Genomic DNA, 12,304 nt, shown 5'->3' with positions numbered 1-12,304 from the left:
TCTATGCTGACTTTTCCAGACCACGGACTGGGACGTGCCGACGCACAAGTATGGGTGGATTTATGTCAAGACGGAGGCAGGAGGTGTGGCCCTTGAGTGCGCCGTGTCCTTCGGCTTCCAGGAATGGGTTTCTCTGCAGCGGCCTGAACTCCAACGGGCGTGCGGGACAGGAAAGGCCTGGCTTCCTTAGTATATGGAGCTGCTGTTACCCTGGAAACAGCCCTTCTGGCCTAGAGGGCCTAATAACATTCCTCAAAGTTTTCAGGGGTCGCGAGTTTTGGAATGATTACAGAAACGTAGCTTCGTGGGGGCAGAGCTCGGCGGGGGTAACACCCTGTGTTGGGAGTTGGGCCCGTGGAGAAAAAAAACACAGCCAAACGAGGGAGAAAATGCAGCCCGTGGTCTAGAAGGACTTTGGGGGCGCAGAATCGTAGCTGCAGGACGGGAAACTTCTATGCATCTCTGAAATCTTAGCCGAGAACTCCTTGAAGTAGCCCTCTCGGGGCGGCAGCTAGGGTGTAGATTCAGGTATTTCTGAATTTTAGAATGCTCTTGGCCACGGACGGGGCGGGGGGGGGGAGGGGGGCCTCCTCCTTCTCCAAACATCTGCTCCCTGGGTGGCCGCAGCCATGCAGTGCTGGAGGAAGGCAGAAGTTGTCACGCTGGAAAACTGTTCGGTAATGAACTGACCGCGGTGAAATGTGTCCCCACGCAGACATCCCTCCGGGCTTCCCAGGCGCGGGTCCAGGGCGCGGAGCACAGCCCAGGGCAGCGCTGAACGATTGTAAAGCAAAATCTGGAGCGCTGCTGGGTCTCCTGAGGTCAATGAAAGCGGGGCCCAGGACAGCTGCTCCGGTCGCCCAAGGAGCCAGGAGATTGAGGACCTGGCCGACAGTTAGCCGGGTTCTCAACCAGAGAGGCGACCCCCAAGCAGGAGGCAGGATGGGAGTTTCTAAAAGAGGGCCCTTTGAAGAACAAAGACTCAAGAGAGACCCTTGGGATAACTGATGACGCCTTTGAATCTTCTTGCTAAAATGACCCTCTTTAAGATGGGCCGCTAGATGTTTTCGTGGGGGAGGGGGAGGGGAAAGCTTTGAACTTCCAACCGAACTTGTTAGCGCTTTGTTACGGCTAAGAATTCGTGGGCAGCTGCGCTTAGAAGCTCCATTTGGTTACAGACAAAACAACTTGCTTCGATGATTCAGGTGTCATTTTCGAGATCAAGTCCCAGGTAAAATTTTTTTTCTCCTGATCGACTCTGGAACGTTGGTCTCTGAAGTGGTTTCACTCTGAGTAGGTTTTCCTTGGGTTGGTGGACTTGTGGTGACAAGGTCTCCAGTATTTCCAGGAGCTGAGGGGCCCAGGGGGCTTTGGTTTCCTTCGGCGGCGGAGGGCGATGGAAGGGTGTGGGCCGCTTGTGCCCCCCACCAGGATGGGGGAGGCCTTTAGGGTCCAGCGCTCAGGGACAGAGCATGGAAGCCTGCTCAACCTCCTTGACGTCACCGGCAAGATGTCAGAGAGGCTCCTTAAGTGTCGCCTCTTCCAATAGTCAGCAACCCCCCCCCCCCCCCACCGCCGCCCCGACCAGTCATCTCAGTAAACAGCTACCCCTTCCTCCCAAACCTTGTTGGCCTCACTGTCAACCACCCCCGCCCTCGCCCCACCAGACTGTTTTCACGGGCGGTTGCTGACGGGCTGGGCCCAGAGTCTCTGCTGTGACTCCTGGCTGTGTCACCCCTGCCCCCTGCAGTCAAGTCTCAGTGATGAAGCCAGCATGCCTCTGTCAGGTCACATCACTCGGCTGCTCAAAGCTGTCCAAAGTTTCCCAGCGCACTCAGAGTGAAAGCAGCACTAAGGGCAACTCTATTGTCCCTTAGAGGTGTCAACCCAGCAGTCACCTGCTTGACCTCATCCTCTCTTCCTGCTTTGATTCCTCTGCTTCAGCCAAGCTGGGTGGAGGGAGGGCATGTGTGGGCGGGTGGGTGGGAACGCAGCTGGCCAGGTCTGCTCTGGCCTCAGGACCCTTGCACTTCCTCTGCCCTCTGCCTGGAATGCTCTCCCCACCTCAGTTAATGCAGGCTGATCTCTGCCTCCGTCAAGTCTTCACGCAGATGTCAGCTCCAGCGTGAGAATTTCCTGCGCCGTCTCGAAAAGCCCCAGGCAGACGCTACCCTTCCTCCCTGTTTCTTGTAGCCCTTGGCACTGTTATCGTCTGACCCGCTCTATAGTTTATGTGGTGGTCTCATTTCTGGCCTTTCTCTCTCACCAAAATGGCAGCCTCTGAGAGGGCAGAGATTTTCTTTAAACGGGTTTCGTTTCTTACGGTATTTTTAGCATCCAGTTCAGTGTCAATGTTTGTCGAATTCATGAACGTGTGGGGCTCGGGGCAAAGGTGGGAATCGCGCCTGGGTCATGCAAGTGGGGCGAGAGTGGGAGAAAGAACCGTTTTCTTCCCCACTGCCCCCAGTTCCTGACCCCGTCACCTCCAACCCCTATCCTGTCTTTGACCATGGCCTGGTCTAGCCACGCTGAGCGCCGCCACCCCGCCCCCAGGGGAAGTCCTGTAAGCAGGCGCGTCAGAAAGGGGGCCTCCCTCCCCACCGTGGCTGGAGGGCCCCTGGGCAGAGCAGAGAGGTCTTTTCGGGGGTTTCGGGGAAATAACCCTGGGAACTCTGGCTAGCCCTCGGTTCAGGGGTAGAGTGGTAACAACAGCATTTTGCTGTGGCAGCTGGCACTGTTTTGTTTATGCACGTAGGCAGGTAAGACTAGATGTATGCAGACCCTTTTATATCCACCACAGCCCCTAGAGCGGGTGCTCCGGCCTTCACAGATGGTTTTCCTGGGGTTTTGTTGAGCGAAAGGGAAAAAGACGCCGCAGCAGGTGTCCACACTGGCCAATACCAGTGAAAGCAGGATGGGCCATCTGACCTCAGGGAGTTCCCAGAACTTGCTTCGCATCTCCCAGAGCCCTGCCCCTCTGCCCTCCCCTGCAGGTTTCTTCTTTTGGAGAGCCCTGCTTGACCCGGAAGTGCCCGCCCCACGCCAGGGGGGTGGGAGAGGAAATTTGCCTCATTGCCAGCTTGCTTCCTCAGCGTGGGGGAGCTTTAAACAAAATCCCTATGCCTGGGCCTCGCCTCACTCGAATTAAATCGTAATCTCTGAGGAAGGGACCCAGGCTGCTGCCTTGAAAAAAGCCCCCCGGGGGGACTTCGCTGGGCAGCGAAGTCTGAGGCCCTGACCTACTGACCTTTGCCATTGGGTCCCCTCCCCTCGGTCAGTTCACATCTTGCCAGCTTTCCAGACCCATCTCCCAGCCCTTCCATTTGCAAAAAGCCTCTGGAAACAGGGTCCGATCCCACTGAGAGCTTTCTCTTTCTTACAGGTCACTCTGTGTTCGAAGTGGCTGTTTGGTAAATTAATCACTCTTTCCTGGGCCTGATCTGACCTTGCGTGGTTATTTATTTTCCCGGGGGCGTTTACTGCCTTGACTCGAACCCGAACCCGGGTTATATACTCGCTCCTCTCACTTAACCCCGGGTTCCATTGGGTACAAAATCAACACAACAAAGAATTTCCGACTGCCCACGCCCCCGCTTTGGAATGGAGGGGGTGGAGAGGTGAGGAAGACATTCCTGGTCCTCCCGGATCCACTGGGGGAGGACAGAGCTGCCCATAGATCATTCAAATGCCAGCCAGGCAGCGATAAGAGTTCTCCGGAGGCACACGGACTCCTGGAGGGAAGCTGGCCGGGAAGGAAGTCGTGCATTTGGGACCCATCGCTGGCCCCCAGTTTCAGGAAGGGAGGCCCAGGGGCATTTGGGAAACACAGGGGCACCTCTCGGGGAGGGGGGCGGTTTCCAGGCTCCTAGCACAGGGTAGGCCCACATTAAACACGTGTTGATTGGTTGAAGATAGACCTGGAGGCAGCCTTGGAGCTTCCGGGGGCAACACACTGCCCGGGACTGTGAGGACTCCCCAGGAATGACCTCCTTTCTCCCACACGTGAGGGTACCGGAGCCAGAGGGAGGAAGTGAGTTCTGGAAGGCCGCTCAGTGAGCTCCTGATAGAACCAGGCCCCAAATCCAGCCCTGCTGCCCCCCTCTCCTGCCGGGGCCTCTGGCCGCTTCCTGGAAGGCAGGATTCTTAAACTGATAGACGTCAGGAAGTCCGTGAACTTGGATGGGGAAAAAAAACTACTGTCTTTATTTTCACTAACTTCTAAATGAAATCTATTATTTCCTTTCACGGACGTAGGAAAGAAACCACAGTGCTGTTGGCAATGGCTGGAAAGTTGTCACCAACAGAAATCGCGGGTATCTTCTTATCACATTACCAAGGAGAGGTCCAAGTACCATTTACGCTCATCAGTGTGAAATCGCAGGGGTGATCTTACCTTGTTAGCGAATGCATTAAATAAGCACCTATAAGACTACCTCACCAAATGTTTTGATGCCTACTTCAGTATAATTGGCTTGCTTTGCGACGCCATGGTATTTTATTATGTGCATTTAAAGCATTATTCTGAGAAGGGGTCCATGGGTTCGACTAGTCAATGGATGCCGAAGGCGTCCGTGGCACAAGGATGAGGAAACTTCCTTAAGGACTGCTCTCCATGAAACACACAGGACGTCTTCCCTGTAGACTCAGTTTGACGGGAGGGTCAGCGCTTGGTCTTGTGACAACAGGGCCAGGTTCCCTTCTTAGGTGTTACGTTCTCTCTGAACTTCGGGCTCCTTGTCCACGAAATAGGGATAATAATTGTGTCCGCCTTTCAGGCTGTTCTGCGGTGAGAACGCGCTTAAGATGTTGTTTGGGTCTTGGCCCAGGGTCAGCACATTCAACCCATGCTAGTGGTAGTGGTTAAATCCCAGTGTGCTGGCTCTCAGGGTCTTGGGTCGGCCAGAATCATTCCCTTCTCTTGGCCAATTCAAGAAGAAGATTAAAAAAAAACAACAACAAAAAAAACACCTTTGCTAATTTGTCAAAATTTGTTTCAAACCTCAGTTCCCAGTTACCAGAAATTATCGCCTGAGGCCATGTGACATCTATCTATCTATCTATCTTTTTTTTTTTTTTTACGTTTATTTATTTTTGAGACAGAGAGAGACAGAGCATGAACGGGGGAGGGGCAGAGAGAGAGGGAGACACAGAATCGGAAGCAGGCTCCAGGCTCCGAGCCATCAGCCCAGAGCCCGACGCGGGGCTTGAACTCACGGACCGCGAGATCGTGACCTGAGCCGAAGTTGGACGCTTAACCGACTGAGCCACCCAGGCGCCCCCATCTATTTATTTTTAACTCAAAGCTTAACTTCTGTATCACAAAGCACACTGACCTTAAGTGTAGAGCTCCATACATTTTCACATATGTATAGATTGGTGTAATCACCAGCCAGGTCAAGATATAGAACATTCCCAGCATTCCAGAAGGTTCCTTCTTGCCCCTTCTCAGTCAATACTACCCTACCTGCTTAACTGCCATCCTGAGTTCTATCACTGTTGATTAGTTTTGCCTGTTCTGGAACTTTGCATACTTTGAATCAGAACATAGGTACTCTTTCATGCCTGGCTCTTTGCATTCGGAATGTCTGTGAGGTCTGTCTGGGTTGTGGCACGTATTGGTGGCTCTATTTTTTTTTCCCCCATTGCTAAGTAGTATTCCATTGTATGAATACACCACAACTTATTTATCCATTCTCCTGTGGATGGCAATTTGGGCTGTTTCCATTTTTTTGACTCCTTTGAATAAAGTTGCCATAAATGTTCACACGCATGTCTTTGTGTGGGCACATGAACTCATTTCTCCTGGGTATTTCTAGGAGCGGAATCCCTGGCTCGGAATATTTGCATGTGCTTAGGTTTAGCTCCAATTACTTTTTGAGAGATGGATTCTATAAGAACGGGGCTTCGATAGTCGTAGCAGGTGTGACAGCTGCCCCGCGAACCAGGGTTTTCCCCCCACACTCACCTTCCCGCCGAACGTTTTCCTAGACGCGAGGCAGCAGGAATTTCAGCACCACGGTTTAAAAAAGGTTGATATTCTTGTTGCCAGTAATCAGTTCGTTTACCACGCATGGCTCCCTGTGTTAGCCCATGGAAGAGAAAGACAGAAGTGGAAGAGGGTGAATGAGAAGGTAGACAAACACAGGAAAGAACTTACCAAGGGAGCTCAGAAGCCACATGCAGGCTGCCGACATGCCCTTGGAGTAGATTAGACCAAGCCCAAGTGACCTTCGGTCTCCGGAGAAGGAGGCTCCCCGCTCTCTGCTTCCTCCTCAGACAGCCCTGCCGGGCGGCACCTCCCTCAAGGTGACCACCCAGGGCTGATCAACCTGGCCTCCGTCTCCTCTTCTGCGTTTTTAATTAAGCAGTTGGCATGTCACAGCTCAGTCGCCTTTTACTACCAGGCTCCTGCCTCTCACGCTTAACAAATGGCTTCTTCACAGGAGGGAGCTTTTCTGGAAACCCTGTCTCTGGGGCCTCCAATTAAGCCGCATCTTTATACCTGGCACCTTCTTAAGCAGGGGGAACCCCAGGTGGTCGACACCAGGCAGGCATCACCTGGGAGCTTGTTAGAAATGCCAGTTCCTGGGCCCCACCCCGGACCCCAGGGTCAGAAGCTTCCGGGATGGGGCCCAGGAACCGCTGTTTTAAACGAGACCTCTGGGAGATTCTGATGCCCCCTGAGGTTTGAGGACCATGGATCCACCCAAGTTTACAACCTTGGCCGCACGCTAGAACCACCTGGGGATTTAAACATTCTGCTTTCCGGGCCACCTCCAGGGATGCCGATGTAATTGGTCTGGGACGTAGTCTGGGTTTACGCAGTTTTCGGGTTCCCTAGGTGACTCCAACGTGCCACCAACGTGGGAAACCCTGCATCTCGGAGAAAGCTCTTTTATTCTAGTCTCTCCCTCTGCTTCCTGGAGCCCGGGGTCAATGGCTGCAGGACTCTGCGGTGTTGGTGCCGGGGCACCTGCGCACAGAGCCGACTGTGTGCATCTCCTTCGGTTTGTGCGTTCAGTGAGGCCCCCGGGTTCAGTGAGGTCACGCTGGTGGCTTGACATCATGTAGGGTCGGAGCATTGACACCACAGAAATGGGCAAATGCTACAGACAGATCGGGGCTGGCAGGCCCACAGAACCTTACTCCCGGGCAGGTACCCTGCGTGGGGCACCCAGCCCTGGCTCTGGATGGGGAAGGTCTGGCGCCGGCTGAGCGAGACTCACTTAAAGCAAGAGAAGTCCCATTAAAAAGGTATTAAAGGAGGGGTGTCTGAGTGGCTCAGTCTAGCCTGCTGGGCCAGGCACCCGGTTGGCGGTGGGCGAAGGGCTTGCCCTGGCCTAGTCGGCCTCCTGGACATCTGGACATGGCTCATCTCACCCTGACCTTCCCACCAGGGGTGCCCAGTAGCAGCGTGGCGGCCAGGTGGGTTGGCACGAGGTGGGACTGTGCATGAGCTGAGGCTCCGAGCCCCCAACTCATGCTCTAGTCCCGTTAGACCTCACGTACACAACACAAATCCAAAGATAAAATTATTCGGAATTTCAAGATGGCCGCCACAGAGCGTTATACCTCAAGGACCGGACCCTTCTGAGCCCGGGGCCCTGTGTGACTGCACTAGTCGCATGCCCATGGACCCTGGTCTGTGTGGTGATATGACTCATTCTCAACAGGTTCAATTTTGCAAGACTTGCTTCTCCGGTTTGGCCCCCAACTCAAGAGTGCCGTCCCCACCAACTGGACACCCACCATGGGCAGCAGGGGTCTAAGAGAATGGATTGAACTCACGCCTAGACAAAAGTAGGACACAATAGGGCCACTATTGATTTTCCTATAGAGTGAACTTTTCATTAAAGCGATCACGTGAATGATTTAACTAACCCCCCACCTAGCAGTCTCTGGTAGTGAGTGCATCACCAAGAGGGACAAGATCAAGACCTTGAGAGAGGACCACAGAGCTTGTGGTACATGAGTTGAGGGGGTTGAGGTCACAACCTAACTTAATAAGTCTTTTTTTTTTTCCCTAGGGCACTGGAATCACACATGGTCCTATCCCTTCTGTGTCTGCAACTGCTTTTACGGAAGCTTGGGTAATAGGAACCTCCACATTGAAAATGAGACCATCTTGGGGCGCCTGCGTGGCTCAGTTGGTTGGACGTCTGACTTTGGCTCCGGTCATGATCTCACTGTTTGTGGGTTCGAGCTCCATGTCGGGCTCTGTGCTGACAGCTCAGAGCTTGGAGCCTGCCTCAGATTCTGTCTCCCTCTCTCTCTGCCCCGTCTCCGCTCTCTCTCTCTTTCTCTCTCAAATATAAATAAAAATATTAAAAAACAATTTTAGGGACGCCTGGGTGGCTCAGTCAGTTAAGCATCCGACTTCAGCTCAGGTCATGATGTCACGGTTCGTGAGTTCAAGCCCCGCGTTGGGCTCTGCGCTGACAGCTCAGAGCTTGGAGCCTGCTTCAGATTCTGTGTCCCCCTGTCTCTCTGCCCCTCCCCTGCTCACATTCTGTCTCTCTTTCAAAAATAAATAAACAGTAAAAAAATATTTTAAAACAATTTTAAATGAGACCATCTCATACCCTTGTCACCTCTGTTTTATTCATTCATTCATTCATTCATTCATTTATTTATTATAGTTTTATTTATTTATTTATTTTGGGGGAGAGAGAGAGAATGAGCAGAGGAGGGGCAGAGAGAGAAGGAGAAAGATAATCCCAAGCACGCTCCACACCGTCAGCGCAAAGCCGCCTGATGCGGGGCTCGAACTCAGGAACGGCTAGAACTCAAGAACGGTGAGATCATGACCTGAGCCGAAATCAAGAGTCGGACACTTAACTAACTGAGCCACCCAAGCGTCCCTTTGTCACCTCTGCTTTAAAAAAGCAACAGCTGCACTCTGCCTCTAGATGCTTTGTGAGCTTCATGCTGTCTCTGCTCCCTTTTCTCTGCTTTGGTCAGCAGGGGAGGGGCTGGGGCAGGGGTAAGGGACAACTGGCAAAATGCTATCTTTTTCCAAAATGCTGCATACTTACCCACCACCCCCCCCCCACCCCCCCACCCTCCCGAAAGCTGCCTTCCAGAAAGCAGAAGGATTTCCTTAGAAACTACCTTCTTAACTTCTCTCCAGTAACCCGTTCCCCACTGTTGTGCCAGCTTGGATAGAAAAGTGATTTTTGCATGGAGTAGCTAATTATTGCCGTGAAGTAGCCAACGCTCTTAAAACAGCTTAAAACCTGCTTCGGGCCTTTGGGATTTTTAAAGGGATTTTTTTTTTTTACCACTTGTCCCCTCCAAACGTTTAACATTACAGTACATTTGAATGAAACAGGATGTTTTGCCTTTTTTTTTTCTTCTTTTTTTAAACAATAGGTTATACAGAGGTTCCCTGGCCGCCTGCTTCTTTTTTTGGAGATCCTGGTGTGAAAAGAAAAGCCATTTACTTTTTGCCCCGGAGGAGGAGGAGGAGGGGGGGGGGGGCCTGGCTGATGACAGCAGAGAGGCGAGTCATTTCGCCTTTTGTCTGTGAGCTGTCTTGGGTGGAGGGCTTCTGCACGTGAGGTTAATTGCCCAGTCGTAACTCTGGTCGTTAAAATTCAAGAGGTGTGCGCTGTAAGACACTTGAGGTAGATGAACTGTCCTGTAACTTTTTATATATGGCAACTTCCCCCCCCCCCCCCCATTTGTGTTCCCACTGCCGTTGGCTTAAGCCAATTAGAACTCAGTGAGAAGGCCAGGCAGTCTTCCCTCTGCCAGTCTGGGAAGCTCCAGAAAGTTCCCATCCGCTCTCTTGTGAGCGAATGCTTGCTTCCAGCCACAAAGGGTTTGTGTTTTCAATTCAAAAAGACAGCCGCCCAATGCCTGAAATTAACATGAAATTGTGTGTCCACTCTACCTGAAGAAAAAATAAATAAAGCCACCTCTTCTTTTCCCTATATTCACAGGTCTGATTTAAATTGAGATCTAATTTTTGTATTGTCAGGTTTTTTTCCTCTCTTTCTCAGTGCCTTTGTTTTCTTCCCACCCCCCGCCCCTTTTAAAAGTAATCTCTATACCCAACGTGGGGCTCGAACTTGCGACCTGGAGATGGAGAGTCAGCGTGCTCCTCTGGCTGAGCCAGCCAGGCGCCTCTCCCTGTGCCTTTCATGCTCCTTCTTGAAGCGGGGTTCCTTTTGATATTTGTCTTCTGGGTTCAATAATTCACAGCGGTCGAACTTGGAGGCGTTTTCTCCAACTAAATATTACATAAAAGCCCCCCTCCTCCCCCCCCAAAAAAAGGCCTAGAACACTTGCCCCTTCTGGCCAAGATTCTTTCAACTGGTCAGCAAATGGCCTCCTTATTGGCTCTGTCCCTTGGAGTCCTCCGCCTCTGCCGTGTTGCCATCTTGTGAACATTTAAGAGCAAAATGGAGAATGACAGAACCTCATCTCCCGGGGCCATGGAGGGACGCACAGCCTCGGAGATGTTCTCCCATCTGTGGGGAAGCTCTCGTTTCACTGGCTGTGCTCCTTCTCTCATTCAGAGCTACAGTCCACATGGATCAGATTCTCAGCATTAAAAAATAAGCCAGCAGAGCCTGAAGGTGAGGAAGGAAGGGAGGTGAGGTGAGGCAGGAAGGAAGCCGAGATCAGGGTCATGTTGGGTAAGAGTGGGGAGCCTGCTTTCATTGGGGCAAACATGGCGTCGCGAATCCTTCCCTCGCTTTCATCGCCTCTCCCCACTTCCCCTGCCACACGTGGGATAAGATCTGTCGGCGGAGCTGCGCCGGATCGGTTTGTATCAACTTGTGAGCGCCCATTGTATATGTCTCTTCCCAACCCTGAGTTTTCAGGGGGATTAGCAGGACGTTCCCTCCCCTGCCCACTGCCCCCACCCCCCGCCCCAACGTTGAAACTCACTCTTTAACCACTCCACACCCTTGTTGGTGAGCTGACTCTTTTCGTATCCACACATGTTACGGCGTGGTGGTTGAAGGCCAAGGCAGGTAAGTCAGACAAATCGTGGCTTACAATTTGACTTTGTGCAAATTGCCTCACCCCTTTGAGGCTTGGATCCCATCTGTAAGTGGGAATGATGAGCCAGCCATCCGCCCGCCCCCCCCCCCAACCAGAGTGCTGTTGTGACGACCACATGAGAAAATATAGTGCTTGGCATTTAATAAATGCTTAATAAATATTAGCTATTGTTATTATCGGTAATGACACCCAGCAACGGTTTTCATCAACAACTCCCATCTCATTATTGGCAGAAAGAACTCGAGTTTAATTGTCCTGGATCCAAAGCCATTGTTTGCGGTAAGGATTCCACAGCTTGTACCTGGCGCTTGGCTTATAACCCGGGCACTAATCACCTGGGTCACCTTGGAGCACATTTGGCACCGGTTGAGCTTGGAGGATTCATTAGGAAGCCACACGATCAGAGATTAAAGACTTAAAAAAAAAATGATTTAGGTGGGTGTTTAGTTATAATTATCTTAAATTGGAAAGAATGCTCCTGATAGAGATTATTGCAACCCTGCTTGATGGCCCAGAACCACCGTGGCATCTGGATCACTCCCTCCTCTCAAAGTTGCGCTGCCCCTCAGCCCCCCCCCACGCCCCGCCCCTGCGAGTCTCTGCCAGGGGCGGGGGCACCTTCTAGTTCTACTTGGACCTGGTTCTAATCAGCTCATTTGCCCGGGAGGATGTCAGTCCTGTCCCCAGTTCCATTCACCGTGAAACTTGCATTTCCAACCCTCCCCCGGCAACCCGAGGAGCTATGTGCCAGGAGCCCGAGACAAGCAGCGATTACGGACAGTTTTACTATTTTTTTTTTTACGTTTATTTATTTTGAAACAGAGAGAGAGAGAGAGAATGCGAGCAGGGCAGGGGCGGAGAGAGGGAGACAGAATCCCCAAGCAGGCTCGGCTAAGTCAGTGTGGAACCCAACATGGGGCTCGAATCCACGGACCGTGAGGTCATGGACTGGACTGAAGTTGGGTGTTCTTGGCTTTCTTTGGGTTCGCTGACACCTTTGAGAATCTAATGAAAGGTACAGACCTCCTCCTTGGAAAAAGCACACACACACACACACACACACACACACACACTTTTGTCTACAGCGTATGAATCTTTGCCTTGGATGCTCCAAAGTCTGTCCTGCTGAGACTCACTTCAGTGTCAAGGTCTCTCTTGGTCCCCACAGAATGATTTTCCTTGAATGGCATCTAAAGGTTCTTCCTCGGTCTATTTCAAAGGAAGTTACGAGAAAGTCCCTACGGTTGTGGAGAGGTATACACTATTCACGTCATCACCTTATCATAGT

Source organism: Neofelis nebulosa, chromosome X, assembly GCF_028018385.1.
Source record: "Neofelis nebulosa isolate mNeoNeb1 chromosome X, mNeoNeb1.pri, whole genome shotgun sequence".
Classification (NCBI taxonomy): Eukaryota; Metazoa; Chordata; class Mammalia; order Carnivora; family Felidae; genus Neofelis; species Neofelis nebulosa.
Note: the sequence above shows the minus strand (reverse complement) of the source record.